General features: G+C 36.3%; 1 protein-coding gene across 1 annotated transcript in view; it reads left to right on the forward strand.

Annotated features, from left to right (window-relative positions):
• Window positions 1-18,717, forward strand: part of GPR158 (G protein-coupled receptor 158) — a 373,712-nt gene that overhangs the window by 235,168 nt on the left and 119,827 nt on the right. The window lies entirely within an intron of this gene.

The following is an 18,717-nucleotide window of genomic DNA, read 5'->3' on the forward strand; positions in this document are numbered from 1 at the left end:
TAGCCAGTTTTCCTCCTTCTGGCTCTTGTGTTTGGAATTTGCCCTTTCTGCTTTGGAATTCGTTCCACAATTCTCACCCTCCTGACCGCTAAGCCCTGGCTGGTATATTTAGACACTATTATTAGATAACGCACTGCTCGTGGGTCACTGGTATTTCCAGGGAAGTCCCGTGCTTGGGTTGGGTGGGTATCACCTAAATCTATTAGTCAATCAATTTCAGAGTCCCCTGAATAGGCTTTTAAAATTTGAGTGAGAAGACCACTTCTCAGATCTTATGAATAAGCTTCTTGGAATGGGGTTTCCATGCACATATAAGTCTTAAAATTATCACAGCTGTTTCTAATACACCTCTAGAGTTGGGAACCATTGACTTAAAACCTTGAAAATTATCCTTTATCTCCTCTTCAATAGCTGGAGGTAAAACCTAAAAACAATTCTTCTCATCTGAGGAAGCAGAAATGAGACTTTTCTTTATTAATCTTGGGCTTTACACAATCACATAGACACTAAACCTTTTAAAAATCATAGTTAATCTATCTTTTTGGCTTTCCTTGGTCAGGGAGAAATAAACCAGGGGGGAGATGTATTCCTTGAGGGCAGTGAATTTCAGGGACAGTGGAGCATGATGGAGAGAAAAGGGGCTGTTTGGACTGTTCAGGATTCACTTGGTGAAATTAAATTGCTGAGCTGTTTGCCCCAGACCATGAAATAGCTAAAAAGAGAATTTATTAGAAAATATCTGTGAATGTAGAGAGGGCACAAACGTGAAAGCTGATTCTAAAAGGAATCAAATATGGAGCAAAGCCCTTGATTAATCTACTCTGGGTGTCAGCAGCATGAAGTGACTAAGAGAGACAATAAAAGCTGCACAAACTAGAAAGGAATTCTTTTTTCTTTGACACAGATAAGCAAACAGAGAGATGCTTGCCTGAAAGTAAATGAGCAGTTAGGCACAAGAGCAAATGAACCAACAATGCAGAAGGCAAACACTGGTGGCTCACCAGTGAGATAAATATGGGAAATAAGCTAAAAGACGTGATGCATAAGACAGATGTGACAAAAACAGACAGCAGATGAGAATCACATATGAATAATAGAGGCAGTTGGAGTTCAGTTGAACCCTAGGCCCTCTCTTCTCCAATTATCCCTGCCTAAACGATCTCAGACATTTCCTCTGCTCTCCAAACCCAGAGTCCCAATTACCTAATTGATATTTCTGCTTGTGTCTCAATACATGAGAATGTTTAAAACCAACTTCTGGGTCTTCCTCTCCCAAACCTAATCCTCTTCCTCCCACTCTTTTCTGTCTCAGGGAATGCCACCAGCACCCTTCGAGAGTAAGTTAGAACCACAGCATCATCTTTGACTCTTCTCTGTCCCTCATTATCCATAGCCAGTCCAGCACAAATTCCTGTCAAGTTTGCACCCTCAAATGGGTTCACTTCTCTTCATCTCCACTGCCACCATCCTAGTCCAAGAAGTATACTATCATCTCTTCCCCAGACTTATCTGCATTTATCTGAGTTCTCCCTCAATATCTTCTCTACCCTGCAGCCAGAGAGATCTTTTCTAAATTCAGCTTTATCGTTTTAAAACCAGTCTCTTTCCTCAAAAACCCTCTGATGGCTTTTCACTGCTATAGGATAGAGACCAAAATCCTAAACCATACTTATTAAGTACCAGCATGATGGGCATTGGCTGTCTTTACAACTTCAACCCTGACTTCTCTCCCATTCCTTTGGTACTTGAGCCATACCCTTCTGTCAGTTGTTGAGACATGCACCCCAGGGACTTAATACCTGTGCTTCCTCTATTTGGAACACTATCATTTTTCTCTCACCATCACCACCCCACCTACTCAGCTCCTTTGTCTCCTTCCAATCATTCAGATCTCAGCTCATCCACCACTCTCAATAAAGCCTCTCCCAAGCTCTCATTCCTGGTCAGATTTCTTTTCTATGTCCTGTTGCAGTTCTGAGTAGTTTTCCTATAGAACAGGGTGTCTCAACCCATTCCGGTCTAGATAATTCTTTGTTGAGGGGCGGGGGGGAGTGCTGTCCTGTACATTGTAAGTAGCATACCTGACCTCTACCCATTAGATGCATGTTGTAACAATTACAAATGTCTCCAAACATTGTCATTTATCCCCTGGGGGGCAGCTACCCCCATTGAGAACCACAGCTTTAGAGCAACTACCTCTACCTCAATCTGTGATCTATGTCTTTCCTAAAAAACTGAATACTCCATGAGAGGAGGAACTGTGTGAGTGTGTGTGTGCGCGCGTGTATGTGTGTGTTGAAAGAAATAATTTTTAAAAACCCAAAATACCAGGAGGGGATAATGTCACTATTTGATTCCAATCTCGAAAGTTCATTCTTTCTTTCTTGTCCAGAAGGAAATTTGAGAACTCCATCTATAATATTATTGAGTTTCAAATTAGCATAATCTTGAAGTAGAGTTCACTGGAGAACATTAGTCATGGGATATATGCTTCTGGTCCACTACTGGAAATCCCCAGATCATTAAGATTATTGAGGAGGAGACTCAACTTCTCTATATCTAAATAAGCATCCTAAAAATCATACACATTCTTCGTATGTGGCAACTTGGTATTATTAACTATTTGAGGGAAAACTATACCTACAACGTAACTAATGTTTAACCTTGGAATGAAGATGGAGTACAAAGCCTTTCTTAGATGTAATAGGAATGCACTGTGTACCTCTATGAGGTGTTTTCTAGCAGCCCCAAGTGGCTGGTGAAAAACGTAGACATAAACACATTAATAGTAAGTGGAAAAGTAGATAGGAGTGGGTATACCAAGGGAGTGACACTTGATTCTAAAGGGAAACATCAGGAATGTCTTTCCAGAAAAGGCAATATTGAACTGCTTTGAAAGATGAGTAGGAATTTTCTAGGTAAAAGTACAAAATCTGCAAAGCTCTTGGGATTAAAAAGAGCTCAGTGGAACACAGCATGTGGTCTATGGAGTGTTTGAGATGAAGCTGGAGAGGTTGGAGAGGTTAGAACCTGAAGAGCTTTAAATGCTGAGATAAGGAATTTGGATTTATATGTAGCAATCATCACAAGGATTTAAGAAAGGAAATGACATGGGTACATTTGTGTTTCACAGAAATCTCCCTGGCTGAATGTGGAAGGTAACTTAGAATACGTGGGACTGGAAGAATACAGACCAGTCAGGGATCTGTTATAATAGTTTCTAGGAGAAACGAAGAAAAACATGATTCAAGACAGTGGCACTAGAGGTAGGAGAAAGGGAATCATGTCCAAAGACAATTAGGAAATAGAAGTGACATAATACTGTCAGTAGTGAGGAAAGAGAGAGGAGTCTAGGGTGACTCTCAGGTTTCTAATTTGATTTCCTGCATGCATTGTGAAGCCATTAACAACGAGAGTGGATTTCAAAGGAACAAGTTTGAATAGACAAAGATGAGTTTGGTTTTGGACATGCTGAGATGAAGTCATCCATGAACCTCTAGTTAGAGTAGCCAGGACTGGTGCTCAGAAGAGAGGTCAGAACTAGAGAAGGATTTGAGTTACCATGACAGGGTGGTAACTGATGCTGTCGAAATGAAAGAGGTTCCCTAGAGAAAGGGTATGAGGAAGAGAGGCAGACTCCTATTGTATATCATCGAGGAAAGGTTTAGATAAGAAAACCTTTGTTTCAAGTCTTTATGCAAAACTGAATCACCTAGAGGATGTGTATTTTAAGATTCAGGAAAAGAAAGTAATCAAATTACTTTCATGTACATTTTCTCTGATTTATTTATTCCGCTGGTATCAGAAGAACTAGTGTTGAAATGCCTTAAAATAAGTTCTATCTATTTACAGCTTTCTGTGAGTCAGGAAGTCACAAAATCTTTGTAAATTTTGCAAGTCTTTGAGAACAGCCTTTCCGATATGTGCTTTCAGACCATAGGCATATGGTGAGAGCGTTCTTGCCTTCTGAAAGCAGAGATTGAAAAATAGGAGAGTTTGAATATAGTTTAGACAGTTTTTGAACTGATGTAGCATTAATGGATCCGTTCTGTTTTAATGACTATCTTTATTTTATTTTCTTGAGAGCATAATTTCTCCATGGATTTCCATATATATCTATTTCAGAACTTTTGATATTTTATCTGACGTATGGTCCATTCATGTTAATGACTGGATGTGTGATTATGGTCATTTTAGTTACATAAACCAAAAACATTCTATTTAATTATTTCACAATTGACATGCTCAAATCAAGTTCTAGCCTATTTTTTTTCCCTCTCCAAAGCCCCCGTGCATAGTTGTATATTTTAGTTGTAAATTCTTCTAGTTCTTCTATGTGAGCTGCCGCCACAGCATGGCTACGGACAGATGAGTGATGTGGTTCTGCAACTGGGAACCGAACCTGGGCTGCCGAAGCAGTGAGAGCACTGAACTTTAACCACTAGGCCATCAGGGCTGGTTCTAGCCTATTTTTTATTGAAATATATTTGACATATAACGTTGTGTAAATTTAAGGTGTACAACATGTTAATTTGATACATTTATATATTGTAAAATGCCATTTTAGCAGTAATTAGTACCTCTATCACGTTACATTAATTATCATTTCTTTTTAGTGGTTGAAATAAGTTCTAATCTCTTAGCAAGTTTGATGATTGTAATACAATATTGCTGTCTATATTCTAGCCTATTTTCTTGTTATATTGGGTTACTATAAAAATGTATCTTCCAAAACCAGTTGTAAACAACTAGGTAATATGAACAAATTTGGATATGAATTGATCTGAATATTCACCAACGAATGGATACATTTTTTCTATTAGCCACATCACAAATCAGCAACTTTTGTGGGAAGATAGGGAAGATAACCCAACAAAATCTTCTGTCAGTTTTAATAATAGCAAATGGGGCTTCCATGGCTTTATTTGTTTTTATGGTGCCCTTTTGGAAAAAGGCATTATCTGAGGCCAGAAAAAAGAATGACTTACCAGCTGAAAGGTCATAAAAAAGTGTTATTTCAAATTTAAACAGGATTGAAATATATTAGCAAAAACTCTCTCATATCAGATTTGAATTTAAGAACTCATTGAATGGCAAAATTGTTTTTACCTAAGGAGAGCAGAATCAGACTTTAACAATAAATTTCTAGACACTATTTTCAGTATAATTTTTTATGTGCACTGAGAAATGAGCAGGCATATGTGTTTTATATAGTTATGGTACATTTTCCTGTGAATAGTGTATTCTTGAAGAATTGGATTTAACTTGAATTTTTGATAGCTTTTAAAATAAACTAAAATACTAATGTAATAAAGTTTGCCCAAAGATACAGAGCTGGTAAGTGGCGGAGCCAGTGCAAAACTCAGATCGTAATGACCACCCTATGTGTGGCGTTCCTAGAGTGTGGGTATAAAACTCTGAGCTTCTTTCTGTCAATTTCTTGCTCTCTTTCTTGTAGGGCTTTCTTCCATCTTTGCAAAGTGATCAGATAGATGTAAATGAATGAGAAGTATGGAAATATCATTGGCTTAAATGTAAGCTAATAAAATATGCAAATTGGAGGTATAAATGGTAGGAACACCAGAAAATTGTCATACAGGTTTCTTTGCTAGTTTACCCCTTGTGTGGTAAGTCTTGCAAATTGGTAGCACCAACTTCGTGAGATTCGAGGGATAATAAAAGATCTATTGATTTTTATCTTTAACTACCTTAGTCTGAATTTCAAATCCTTTGTTATTATGTATGTTTATGGAAGTATAATTTACATAGAGTGAAATGCATTGGTATTAACTGTACAGTGCAGTGTGTTTGACAAATGTGTACAATCACGTAATCCATACCTCTATCAAGTGTAGAAGTTTCCATTAGCCCTGGAAAGTTCTCTCATGCCCCTTCCCAATCAATCCCCATGCCTCTCTCCACTCCCAACCAGAGATAACCACTCTTCAGATTTCTGTCACCATAGATTAGTTTTGCCTGTTCTAGAACTTCATATAAATGGAATCACGCAATATGTTCTCTTTGTGTCTGGTTTTTTGGTATATATAGTTTTTGAAATTCATCTTGGTTGCAGTACTTTTCTCCTTCTATTTCTGAGTGGTATTTCATTGTATGACTATTACATAATTTATTTATCCATTTTCCTGTTGGATGGATATTTGGGTTGTTCCCCTTTCTAATTATTATAAGTAAATTTGCTGAGTATTCTTGTACAAGTCTTTTTGTGATCAAATGTTTTTCTTTCTTTTAGATAATACCTAAGAGTAGAATTGCTTGGTCACAGGTCAGATGTATTTTTAACTTTATAAGAGGCTGCCAAACCATCGTCCAAAGTGGTTGTACAGTTTTAAATTCCCATTAGTAATGTATGGAAATTCCACTTGCTCTAAATCCTTTCTACATTTGGTATTGTCAGTTTCTTTAATTTTAACGGTTCTAGAAGATATCTTTTTATGACTTTAATCTTTTCAATCTTTCTGTGAGATTAGAGTTTTAAACCTTTCTATATATAAAAGCAATATAAGTATATTTTATAGAGTTTGGAAAATACTGAAAATGTTAAGTAATAATGTAAAAATCACCCATAAGTCTACTATTTGGTGTTCCAAAGTATTTAATATTTAATATAAAAATATTTCTGTAGATACAAATTATAATCATACACTCTGTGTCATTAAATGTACCCCAAAACTTTGGATTTCTTGACATCATATTACTGTACCATAGAGTATATCATAATTCATTTTACCATTTGTCTACTTTTTGGGAAGTAGATTGTTTCTAATTTTATCCCTATATGAATAAAACTGTGCATGAAGCATTCTTATAACTGAATCTTGTGTATGATTCGGATTATTTTCTTAGGACAACTTCCTGCCAGATCATAATGTTGTCTCATTTCCGGTCTTTATAGCTCTTATTTATTTTTTCGTATCTCATTGTACTTAGTAGAAATTCCAGAATAATGTAAAATCCTAATGTTGATATCAGGTGTCCTTATCTTGTGACCGCTTTTAAGAAGAATGCCCGCCTTACCGCTAGGACTTGGCAGTTTGTTTATGTAGGTGTTCTTTCTGTTAGGAAGTGATCCTTATGAATGTGGCTTTCCACGTTAACTTCAGCTGTGATAAGCGTACCACTCATGGAAGTACTGTGTGCAGTGAACATAGACTATGGGAAAGCTTGCACTCAAAAAAATCTTTATTGTGTGAAAAGTCAATGAAACTGAGACCTGAGGAATGAGTTGAAGTGAGCCAGAGGAGGTTAGCTCCAACAGCCCTCAGATGGGGAGCAGCTGCATTTGTGGAACCGAAAAGCGGCCGGGTTGGCTGACGAGTGAGTGATGGGGAACAGAGTGCAGATGGGGCTAAGGAGGGAGCAGGGGCTGGTCCTTGTGTTACAGGGCTCTCACCATGTTCAGGTTTTCGACTGTGATAGCTTCTAAGAAAATAATAACTTCGATTGATAGTAAGTGTCCTTTTTTCCCTTTCATGCTTTTTTACCTTAAATTTCACTTTGACGGATACTGGCAGTAAGAGTCTTTTTTTTTTGTTTTGCTTTTACATGTTAAATTTTTGTGTATTCTCTTTTTCTCTAGACTTTACTTTTTCCATCCTATCTTCGTTTTTGTCTTCACTTATCGTTTTTGGGGGGAGGGATTCATGTCTTTCTTTCTTTTTTTTTTTTTTTTAATTTTTTGTTTATTGCAGTAACATTGGTTTATAACATTGTATAAATTTCAGGTGTGCATCATTATACTTTTATTTCTGCAGAGATTACATCATGTTCACCACCCAAATACTAATTACAACCCATCACCACACACATGTGCCGAATTATCCCTTTTGCCCTCCTCCCTCCCCCCTTCCCCTCTGGTAACCAGAGATTGGATTGGTGGTTACCTTCACTTATCTTATTTCCTTCCCCCATAAATATAAATGCTTACTACATGCCAGACCCTAGAGATGATCTTTGAATACCTCTCCACTTGAAGCTTGTAGTTAAGTCTCTTGTAAATAGACTCTAATTTGATGATATTTTGTTGTTTTTGATCTACTTTGAGTATCTACCTGTCTCCCTCCATTCATCCCTCTCTCTATTCTTTCTTCACTTCCTTTGTTGGCATTTAGGATTTTTAGTTGATTATTACTTACATGCAATGAAATGAATACATTGTTACTGTACAAAATTAACACTTAAGGAAAAATATAAAGCAGTAAGTAGAAGCCCCCCCATTTCCTCCCACTTCTACTTCCCTTCCAGAAAATATGATACATGTATGTACACGCATATCATGCCTTTTGCTAATAAAGGCTTTTTATTTCAAAATTATTTCTAAAAAGTCCTTGGAGCTCTTTCCCTGCCTGTGCATATGTCTTTCTCATTTTTTAAATTGCTGCATAATATCATGTCACATGGATGAACCATAGTTTATATTCTCTGCTATTGATGGATATTCCAGTTTTTCAACTTTTTCACCAGGTATTGTACCAATAGTGCTTTGGTAAACATTCTTCAGCATATATTTTTCTGCAAACCTGCAAGTAGTCCTTAAGAATAAACTGCCTAAAAGTGGAGTTGCTGGTATAATCGAGTACAGACACTCAAAACCGCTTACACAAAAGCTTCATCAATTTGTATTCCCATCAGTATGAAAGTGCCCATTTTCTAGCATTCTGCTAGTGATCAATATTATCAATTCCTTCTGGCTTTTTCAATCTAGTGGGTTAAAAATCAAATAATATCATTTTAATTTATATTTCCCAATTACTGTAAGGATGAGTCCTTTTTACATTTTTATTTCTATTTGTATTTCTGCTTTGAATTCCCTCTTCACAGCAGGGTAGTGATTTTCTCTTTCACACATGTCATTCTGTTTAAGTGGGAGGTTAGTAAAGGTTGCTTTGGGAGCCTCTATCCAGATGCTATTTTAAATGACAGCTTTACAGAGTTGGATGTTGAAAGTGATGGGGCAAAGTTGAGTGATACTACTAGGTACTGTCAGTTCTGTCAATTTCCTAGGACAAGTTTTTTTGTCTCTCTGAACCTCAGGGTCCTCATCTATAAAGTGGGGATAATAATAGTACCTACTATTTGTTGTGAGGGTTAAATGTTTTTGTGCAGGTTAATTAATGTAACGTGCCTAGAATAATGGCTGGTACAGAAATTTGGCTGTCATCATCATTATTATTGTTATAAGTGTTGTTGTTACTACTACTTTTATTATCAACGTTTTGTTCAAGTTGGGAGGTGTCTTCAGTTGGGAAAGATGCCATTGAATGAGCAAACCAGCAATACTAGATATGCTTCTGGGTTCCTGTTTCACCAGTACAGTGATTCTGGATTCACCCCCCTTCCCTCCAAGTTGGCTTTTTCATTCCCAGAATTTATGCATTTATATCTCTTTCATGGTCTTAAAAATGTAGCCAAAAAGGGAACAAGGAGAAAACTATAGTAAATGGAGTATATTCATGGGAGTGGAAGAGAACTGCTGTTCTGGACCTTGGAATCACACCTGCACAGCATGTCATGAAACCCATAACATAATGAAAGCTAGATTTCAAAGACACCTTCCTTATTATACAAGCTTCTGCTTCAAAGAAAGAAATGAGTAAAGAGAAGCAAACTTACTCATTTAGCCTGCCCTCAGCAAATTCTTAGGGGGTTACTGAGGCACCGATGTATGGTGGTTCTAGTTAGATAGACTTATTCTTGAAGGAATTTAAGTGCACAACTAGAAATAAAATACTTTTTTGAAATATGAATTGCTTCTTAAAATCTTCGACAGAAGATGAGGATGATGGGGTTTCTTTGCTTCTTGAAAGGAACCTCTGTATCCCAGTTTCTGATTGGACGTAGATACCCCGGTTTGCTTCTGTATAGGAACAGTCTCAGAGGAATTAGTCATAGACAATGATATTTGGGGACACCAGAAGGCCCACTGTGCTGTCAACCTTGCTCTCTTAAGTTTCAGAGTTCAAGATCTTTGCCTTTAGATTTTAAGTGTTGACTGTCTATTTTGTCTTCCAAGTCCTACCTGGAGGAGCAACCATTAAATTATTCTCAATCACTAACACCGTAATTGTCATTTATTATATCTCTTTTGTTTATCATTTGTAGGTAAGATTAAGACTTGGAAAAAATTAGAAGTTGAGGATTAGGAGGAATATGGAAATTACTTTGAAATATGTGCCTTGCTTGAAGAGGGCAGGCCTGCATGAGATGACAGAAAGGGTGGCATGAAAGTATTGGCTGTCTGAGGTGGGAGAGATGAGGGCAGGAGAATACAATAAATACAGGGGGAGGCATCCGAGAGGAAGCTGAGAGGACAGTGACTTCATGTATGCCTGAGTTTCGTTCTGCCTCCACCCACCCCATCTGCCTCACCCATTTTTACTCCCGTGAAACCAAGAATTACTAGTATGCCAAATCAAACATAAACAGATGGCTTCTTCTACTTCCCACCTCTCTTCCTTCTCTTCCTTTTCCTCCTCCTCCTCTTATGAAGATTTTTACTGTTTAACTTATTCTCTAAATCATAGAGGAGCCATGGATTAAAAGTGAAGAATTTCCTCTCTCCATGAATATGGATCAACATGCATGTTGCTTTTCAGTTTAGTCATTTATTTGGTTACTTATTCATTTATTTAGTGAGACAGTCAACAAAATTTGGGGGTTTCTGGAAAATACCAAAAATAAAACCATGAATATTTCATTAAACCTACTTCTTTTATTTCTAGCCTATAGCTGTGTATTTCAGAGGTAGTTTGACTACAAAATAAGTAGTGATTACCATTAACCAAGATGGGAAATATGAAGAGAAAAACAAGGAAAAATTTAGTCTTTGAAATCTTAAGTTTGAAGTGCCTATAGGTCATTCAGGTAGAACTGTCATATAGACAAGTGAAAATATGGGTTGAGAGCTCCAGAAAGAAGTTTAGGCTGAAGATATAGATTTGGAATCATTAGTTTAAAAAGCTTCAAAAATTTATTACTTCTAGAAAACTTCTTTAGTAATAGTTTAATTTTTGATGAGATTAAACACAATTGCTTTTTAAAAATCTTTTACTCTGTAAAACTGTTTTTCTAATTTTGGGTTTTATAACATTGTTTTAACTTTTCAGTAATTCTCTGCTGTCAAATTTTTGCATGCACTTAGTTATTTTTCTTGTGTCTTTTTGAATTGGTAACCTATCCTAATGCATTTGTATAACATATTTTAGAGCAAAGAGTAACTAAGTAGGATCCAATGCAGGGAAGAAAGAAGACTAATCAAAACATCTCTCAGTTGACCTTTTTGAATTTGTATGAAGGGTTAGCATTTATTATCTAATTAAAACTTATGAATTTATTATTTGAAAATCTTTCCTGAACCATGTTCATAATATAAGAGATAAAACTCTAAAATACCAAGATAATTATTTAATCACAAACGTGTCATGATTTGTTAATAAATATTAAGACTAACTGAAACAGCAGAAGTTAGTGGAACAAATTATTAGAATTGACAATCAAAATGTAAACAGGATGTTAGTTAATTAATATATCCTTCCTTTTTTTCACTTTGTCTTTTGGCAAACAAGTTTAAGAATGATGCCCTCCATGTGGACTGAATTCCGTAATACCCATTTAATGGTTCTTCTTAATGCTCCCAAGTTTGGGGAAAAGCAGAATCCAATTTACTCTGTGTAATCTAGAAATATTTATACTATTTCGGAGATTGAGTTTTGAATTCCTGTCTCCATCATCCTTGCATCTAAGTAGTTGTTTTCTCACGCCTCTTTTTGTAATCCACCTTTGTTCTTTGCCTGTCACATACAACACTGCTATTTTAAATTTCTGAACTGCTTGTTCATCTTGCAAATAGGGGCATCTTTTACACCTCATTAAATCATCTATTGGTTTATTCACTGAAATGCTCATCATATTTCTTTGTACACTGGTTTGTCAGAATTGAAACTTCTTATGTTAATGGGTAGTATAAAATAAGGAACAGAAACAAGTCCTAGAATATTTAGATTATCTCCAAATATCGGACAAAGTATGAAATGTCTCTGTTTTACACTTTGTCTAGTCATTCCGTACACCTCCAAACATGCTATAGAAGATTGACAATGTGCTGAAGACAAGCTCAACACTTCTGAGCAAATCTGTTCCTGTTCTCACATTTTTTTCCTGTTGAAGAAGACTGAGGAAATGTCGATGTTGTCTAGCTAGCATTTATTTGATGGGTTCTATTGCCCATGTGTGGGCAATAGTATTTTTTTTTTTTCCCCACAGGGGAAGACTCACCCTAAGCCAACATCTGTTGCCAATCATTCTCCCATTTTCTTCCTTTCCCCCTTCCCAAAGCCCCAGCACACAGCTGTGTATAGTTGTATGCTCTGGTTCCTGCACGTGAGCCTCCACCACAGCATGGCCACTAACAGACGAGTAGTCTGGCTCTGTGCCCGGAACCGAACCTGGGCTGCTGAAGCAGAACACGCCGACCTTAACCACTTGGCCATCAGGGCTGGCTCAGCAGTAATATTTTAGAGTAGTTACCTTGCAGATCACAGTTTTCGACATACCAAATAAAAAAAGAAAAAATTTCTGAGATTAGAAAATGTTCAAATGATAAAGAAAGATTGCTTAGATCTCTTGCTACTTAGCAGTCAGGTGCAAATGGGCAATGATTTGTGAAGTCTCTAGAATTTCTCCAAGTGTAAAATACATTTATGTTTTAAAAAATGGTTGGTGTCAGACTAGGTGATATTTGAGTTTATCTCAGTAATAAAGATTAGTATTTGAAAAAGCAAGCGAAGTGTTTTATCTCATTAATGTCAAATTATAAAATACTTAATATTTTATGTTTTAATTATTATTATTCCATTAGGATTTTTCATGGGGAGGAATTTGTTATTTCAAGGATCTACTTTTTATTTGAAAGTAATATCAATTAATCTCAATAGCTTTTAATCAATAATAGAAGTCTAAGCAAATGATATACTTTGTTTCAATAATTTCTTGCCACTTTATTTAAGGATGTACAGTAATTCTTCTCAAGGCAAGATCCTTTTTGTAATATTTTAGTCTGTGCCATTCACTTCTGTATGCTTAGAGAATTTATCTCTATTATGTGAAATATGAGTTACTCTATTTATTAGTATTGAAAGAAAAAGGGAATTGAAGGTTGCAAATAGATTACAGAGAAGCAGCAGCTAGTTTTGCAAAGAAGCTGTGGGAGAAATAAGGACAAGTAAGGACGTGATGATCCACATTTTAGGAATGCATTCTAGTGGCATCTTAGCAGAGAAAAGGGGCTGTGAGATGGGAAGAAGGCTGATAGGGAGTGCTTTGGTATTGAGTTGTTTTGGACATAAGCATAAGGGATGAGCTTGGCTGAGTAAAGGTTATCCAGAATGTTCCCTCTGATGCGTCTAAGTTATTCTGCATCTCTGCAACTGCAATGAGAGTCAGCAACTTCAAGTCATAAAATCAGGCACTGAACTGAAAGACGAGACCCTGGGGGGAGCATCTGTAAGTGTTCATGTTCGCTGAAACAAAGCAAAGTGAATAGGCAAGCATCTCACATAAAGCCTGCAAAAGCAACCATAAGACGTTTCTGCCCAGCAATAGTGACTCATTCTGAATAATGAATGACTTGTTATTTCTAATTTCACTTGTATAAAATGTCATTGATTTTTCTCTTTAGTGTGCTGTACTATTTTAAATAATATGAAACTATGTGTACATTACTCTAAACTTTATTTTTGGATAAACTTATTTTTCCAAAAGGTCTTAGCTCCACTATAAATTATCATGGCATACTAAAAGGGGCTTTCTTGTGAAGTCTTGGAAATTAGAAAGAATTTCTAGTTAAGACGGTGTGACAGTTTCTTTTAATCTTTTATATAAAACTGTCAGGAATTTTAAATTGACTAGTAAACTTTTTTTTATAACATCTGAACTAAACCCCTTTCTTGTAGGTTTTTTTTTAAATATTCCATCACTGCTATGTGTTTTTGTTATTATGCTATTACATGTAGTTCTATTCCTTTGGATAAGAAAATGACAAAGGGTCAGATTGTATGTACAGAGGAAGTCTCACTGACTTGGGCATCAGCAACTGAGGATGACGGGACCCTGTTCTGTCACTCATCGGCTGAGTGAGCTTCGATAGTCTGTTGACCGCACTTCCTCTGTCTGTCCATGAAAGATTGATGATGAACTGCCGTTGACTGAGTGCCTGCTCTGTGCTGGGCAGCATTATTGCTAATCTTTACAACAGCACTGCAAGGTGGGCATTACACCCCTTTTATAAATGAAGAAACTGAAGGGCAGAAGGTTATACAACTTGCCCAAGGTCGCAGAACTAAGAAGCAGCCAATTCTGAGATTCTAAACCATCTGGATATGAAACCTATGTGTTTTATTCCATGAATTTATAATTCTCTGAATTATTTATATTTCATTTTGGGATGCTCCCCTGACCATATTCCTCTCCTTTTTTGTACCTTTTTTATTACTGAGAATTCTTCCGAAAAACTAACATTGATTTTAACTGACCACATTTTGGGCAATTGTTCCTTGACAAATTTTTCTTAATTTCATTGGTTTTTCAATACTTCATCACAGATCTACTTAAGACAAACTAGTTGCATATAGTCTATGAAACTGGATGTAGTCTGTTCTCATCCATTTACGTAATTGTAAATAAAATTATTGAAACATAGTGTCCTCATACCTCTCAATGTTAGGATTCTCTTCAGGACCACCTTTTACATCTTGCTTCCAATTTATTATTGTGTAATTCATTCATCAGGTGTTTGTCAGGTTTCATTTGTAATCTCCCTGTCCATGGATTTCTCTATAGAGAGAGAACAATTAAAAGAAAATGTGCAGCTCAGTCTTTTCTCCTGCTAAAGTGGCTAATTGTTTTTGTAAATGGTATAGATTACGGAGTCTTGGTTTATCATCTAAACCTACGCTAGTCCATTTTTTTATCATCTAATTCTGTTGCTTTGGTATATTTTCTGGGGTCCAACTGTGTGAAAATATCTTAATGCTCAGAGGTTCCTTTTATAATGGAAAAACTTTAATTGCTACAAGGCTGAAGAAATTGGCTATGATTAAAAATAGCTGCACTCGGCTGGCCCTGTGGCTTAGCGGTTAAGTGCACACACTCCGCTGCCGGCGGCCCGGGTTCAGATCCGGGTGCGCACCGACGCACCACTTCTCCAGCCATGCTGAGGCCGCGTCCCACATACAGCAACTAGAAGGATGTGCAACTATGACATACAACTATCTACTGGGGCTTTGGGGGGCGAAAAAAGGAGGAGGATTGGCAATAGATGTTAGCTGAGAGCCGGTCTTCCTCAGCAAAAAGAGGAGGATTAGCATGGATGTTAGCTCAGGGCTGATCTTCCTCACAAAAAAATAAATAAATAAATAAAACTGAAAAAAAAAAATAGCTGCACTGTTGTAGCAAGATATGCATTAATTTCCCCAGTGGTTAAACATGTTTAAAAAATATAAATGAAGTCGTTAGTTCCTGTAAAATCAAAGAAATAATGACAAACCATTTTAATTATTTTTAAAAATTCAGACTTCAGCATTCTTATTGTCTTATTACTTGCAGTGCCTTAGCTTCCTCTGGGTGCTTACATCCTAAGCAGATCTCGTGCCAGCTACAGCTGCGCTTCATCTTCTGCCTGTATACTTTGCATCCAAGGATTATGGAGTTTAGAAATTGACTTTGGCATAATTTGATAAAATTGATATAATAAGATTAGCCATTTTCTTGGGTCTGTAGGTTTGATATCTGACTGTTATAAACCTCCATAAGTCAGTTCTGAAAGTTTAAGAAATGGGGAAAGTGGGATGGAGTGGAGCGAGGTGGCATCTGCTTGCCTCTATTGTGAACTCTAGAATTATGTTTATCAGGCTTTATGGATTCTAAACCAGAGAGTTAGGCTCAGTGATAACTCCCCCATTTTTCTATTCACCTATAAATATCATAATATACTGTTTGATAATTTTATGCATACAGTTGGTAATGAACAAAAACTTACTAAGTAGATATTAGTTAAAGGAAGATCTTTGTTTAGAATTCTTTGCTTATTATGATACCTAATGGTGGAATTTTCTAACAGTTGAGTTGACACATTTTAGATGGTTTTTCTTTAATTTTATTTTTTTAATTATTAAAATATTTATTACACAGCAGTATAGGACTACATTTCTAAAGAAATTAAAATATTTCCAGATAAGTTGATCTATCCCCAAATCTATCCACTTCTCCAGAAAAAAACATTGTTATCAGTTTAATATGTATCCCCCACACCTGTATTTGATATATTTATATATATCGAGATAATGTATAGTGTTGATTTGTGTGTATGTGTTTTATATAAATAGTATCCTACCATATATTCTTGATCATCTTTCACTAAAGTTTTTCAAGAGTTTCCCAGTTAGTTAACTCTGGTTAAAAACAATTCCATACTGCCCTTTCTATCTCAGGCAAAACTGGTGGGAGATGAAACTTGTTCTTGGCCTCTATTATTTTGTTCATTACCTCTCTCACCCATCTTCATTTTTCAATCCCCTCTCTCCCATACACACTTAGTGCCTCCTCTCGCCTTCCTCATCCTATCACTTAGACTCTAAGGAAAAGATTCCTGTTCTTCACTTTGGACTTGTCAGTGTACTACTTACAACACTTATATATTAATCCTTGGCACCAAGTACAAAATAAAATTCTTTGTTCTAGTTAGAAGAACTTCCGGTACCAGTAAGACGGGGGAAATGTTTTAGGGAGCATGAGAGTTCTCCTTTGTCCCTGAAGTCCCACCTACTAGGTACCTGTTCATCCTGTGAGGCCGTGAAGCCAGTTCTGCCCAAGAATATTTTGAAAGGAAAAGTGCACATTTAGAATAGGCCTTACATTTGATTATGGAACCACTTGTTGGCATTCCAATTTATAATTTGAAATAGTTGACTCCTCTGCTCAGCCAGGGGCAAGGCAATGAAGGTTAAGAAGATTGCTCAACATTTCCAAATGAAAAGGAGACAGGTTATGTGCCCGGAGAATACGTAAAAGCGTGGATCACTACCACTGTTATTGTATGGCAGTAATGACTACAACACAGCTAAGAACCTACTGGCCCTAAAAAAGGACTGCTGTGTTCCCTACCCCCAGGCTCTTTGCTCTGCTTGGGTAATTTTGGATCCCAAGCATTAAAAAAATTTTAGATATTACCTATATATATACACCTCTGTGGTTTTCACATTCATCATCCTGGCGCTGTTTTCTACCTTGAAGAATACATACCTACTTATCAAGTGCTGGGCACGACGCTAGCCATTTTTTATGCTTCATATTTTATTAAACCCGTCAGATTTAATAGGGTAAAGATTAGGATCCCCATTTTATGGGTGAGACCATTGAAGTTCAAGGTCACCTAAATCAAAATGGTTGTTTCATAATTCAAGCTGAGATGAAGTGAACTCTAAAGTCCGTCCTTTCCATGAAGCCTTGCAGCTTCTCTTCATATCCCCTTTTATCAAACAATCTTGCATAGGTTGTTTTACAGGTAGTCTTATGTAATATTTTGGACTCTCACTCTAACTTGGTGTCATTTAGGGGGAAAGTTTAAAAAATATACTGTAGAGTATTCACAATCATTCATAATAACTGCATATGCTATGCAAATATAATTTGCCATCTTGAAAATTTTACCAGCCAAAACCCACTTAAAAGCTTGCTGACAGAAGTCTTCTTTTCACTAAAAGCGTCTATCTGCTAGCTAAAGGAATGATCAATAGCAAGAAGCCACTCAAGTAATCAAGTCTGTTCACTGACTAAACTTGTTTCTCCATTCCCAAATTCTTAGATTAATGAAAGCCTTGAGTTCTTTTGAGGGATTACATAAAGTATTCCTATGTGTCTAACAATGTCCTACCAGGCTTGTGGAAGAGGAATTAGAATGTTCTTTCTCTGGCTGCCCAGTTATCTGATAGTTCTTTTTATGTAATGGAATCTTGTGGTTTGGCTTTTTAGCTTTTTGTTGTTGAAAAATTAATTGCTGCTACTTCAAATTATTTTCCTGTTATGATATAATATTTGCATCAAGTGTAATTTCTGTATACATTTTAGATTGCGTTTAGTGAAAACTCAGGGACTCTAGAATGACTTGTTTTTGTGTTTGTATTCTTGATCCAGATATAACCCTATATTGATATTTGAACTCAGCGAAGCAAAATTTATTATTAGAAGATAAGATTGATTGTTAGGTCTTCTATTTCTTGCCACAACTCTAAGTATTTTGCTTTGGAAAGATAATGCTGTTTTGAGTCTAATAAAATATCTTAAGACTATTAAATATTTATTCTTAGCAAACTTTAAATATTCAGGAAATTTTATTTGAAAATCAACTTATTCTTTTGAATTTTGAGTTAAGAATAATTTAAGCATGTTCACAAGGTGAGATGCTGCCATTATTTAATGTGATTTATATTATTCATGTAGTGGAGCTCTGTTAGTGAGTTTGGGGGACTATATTTTGACATGGTGGAGATATATCACTGAGATGCCAAGACCTTGTGCATATGTTTGTTTTATCCACCAAAATCATCCTGCAGGTATTTGTGAAGTGTTTTAGGGATAGCATTCAGTATGCACTTGTGGATGTTTCACAAATATGGGCAAGATCTTCTGTGTCTCTGAATTTCTTGG

The sequence above is a fragment of the Diceros bicornis genome, chromosome 36 (genome assembly GCF_020826845.1).
Source record: "Diceros bicornis minor isolate mBicDic1 chromosome 36, mDicBic1.mat.cur, whole genome shotgun sequence".
In the NCBI taxonomy this organism is placed as follows: Eukaryota; Metazoa; Chordata; class Mammalia; order Perissodactyla; family Rhinocerotidae; genus Diceros; species Diceros bicornis.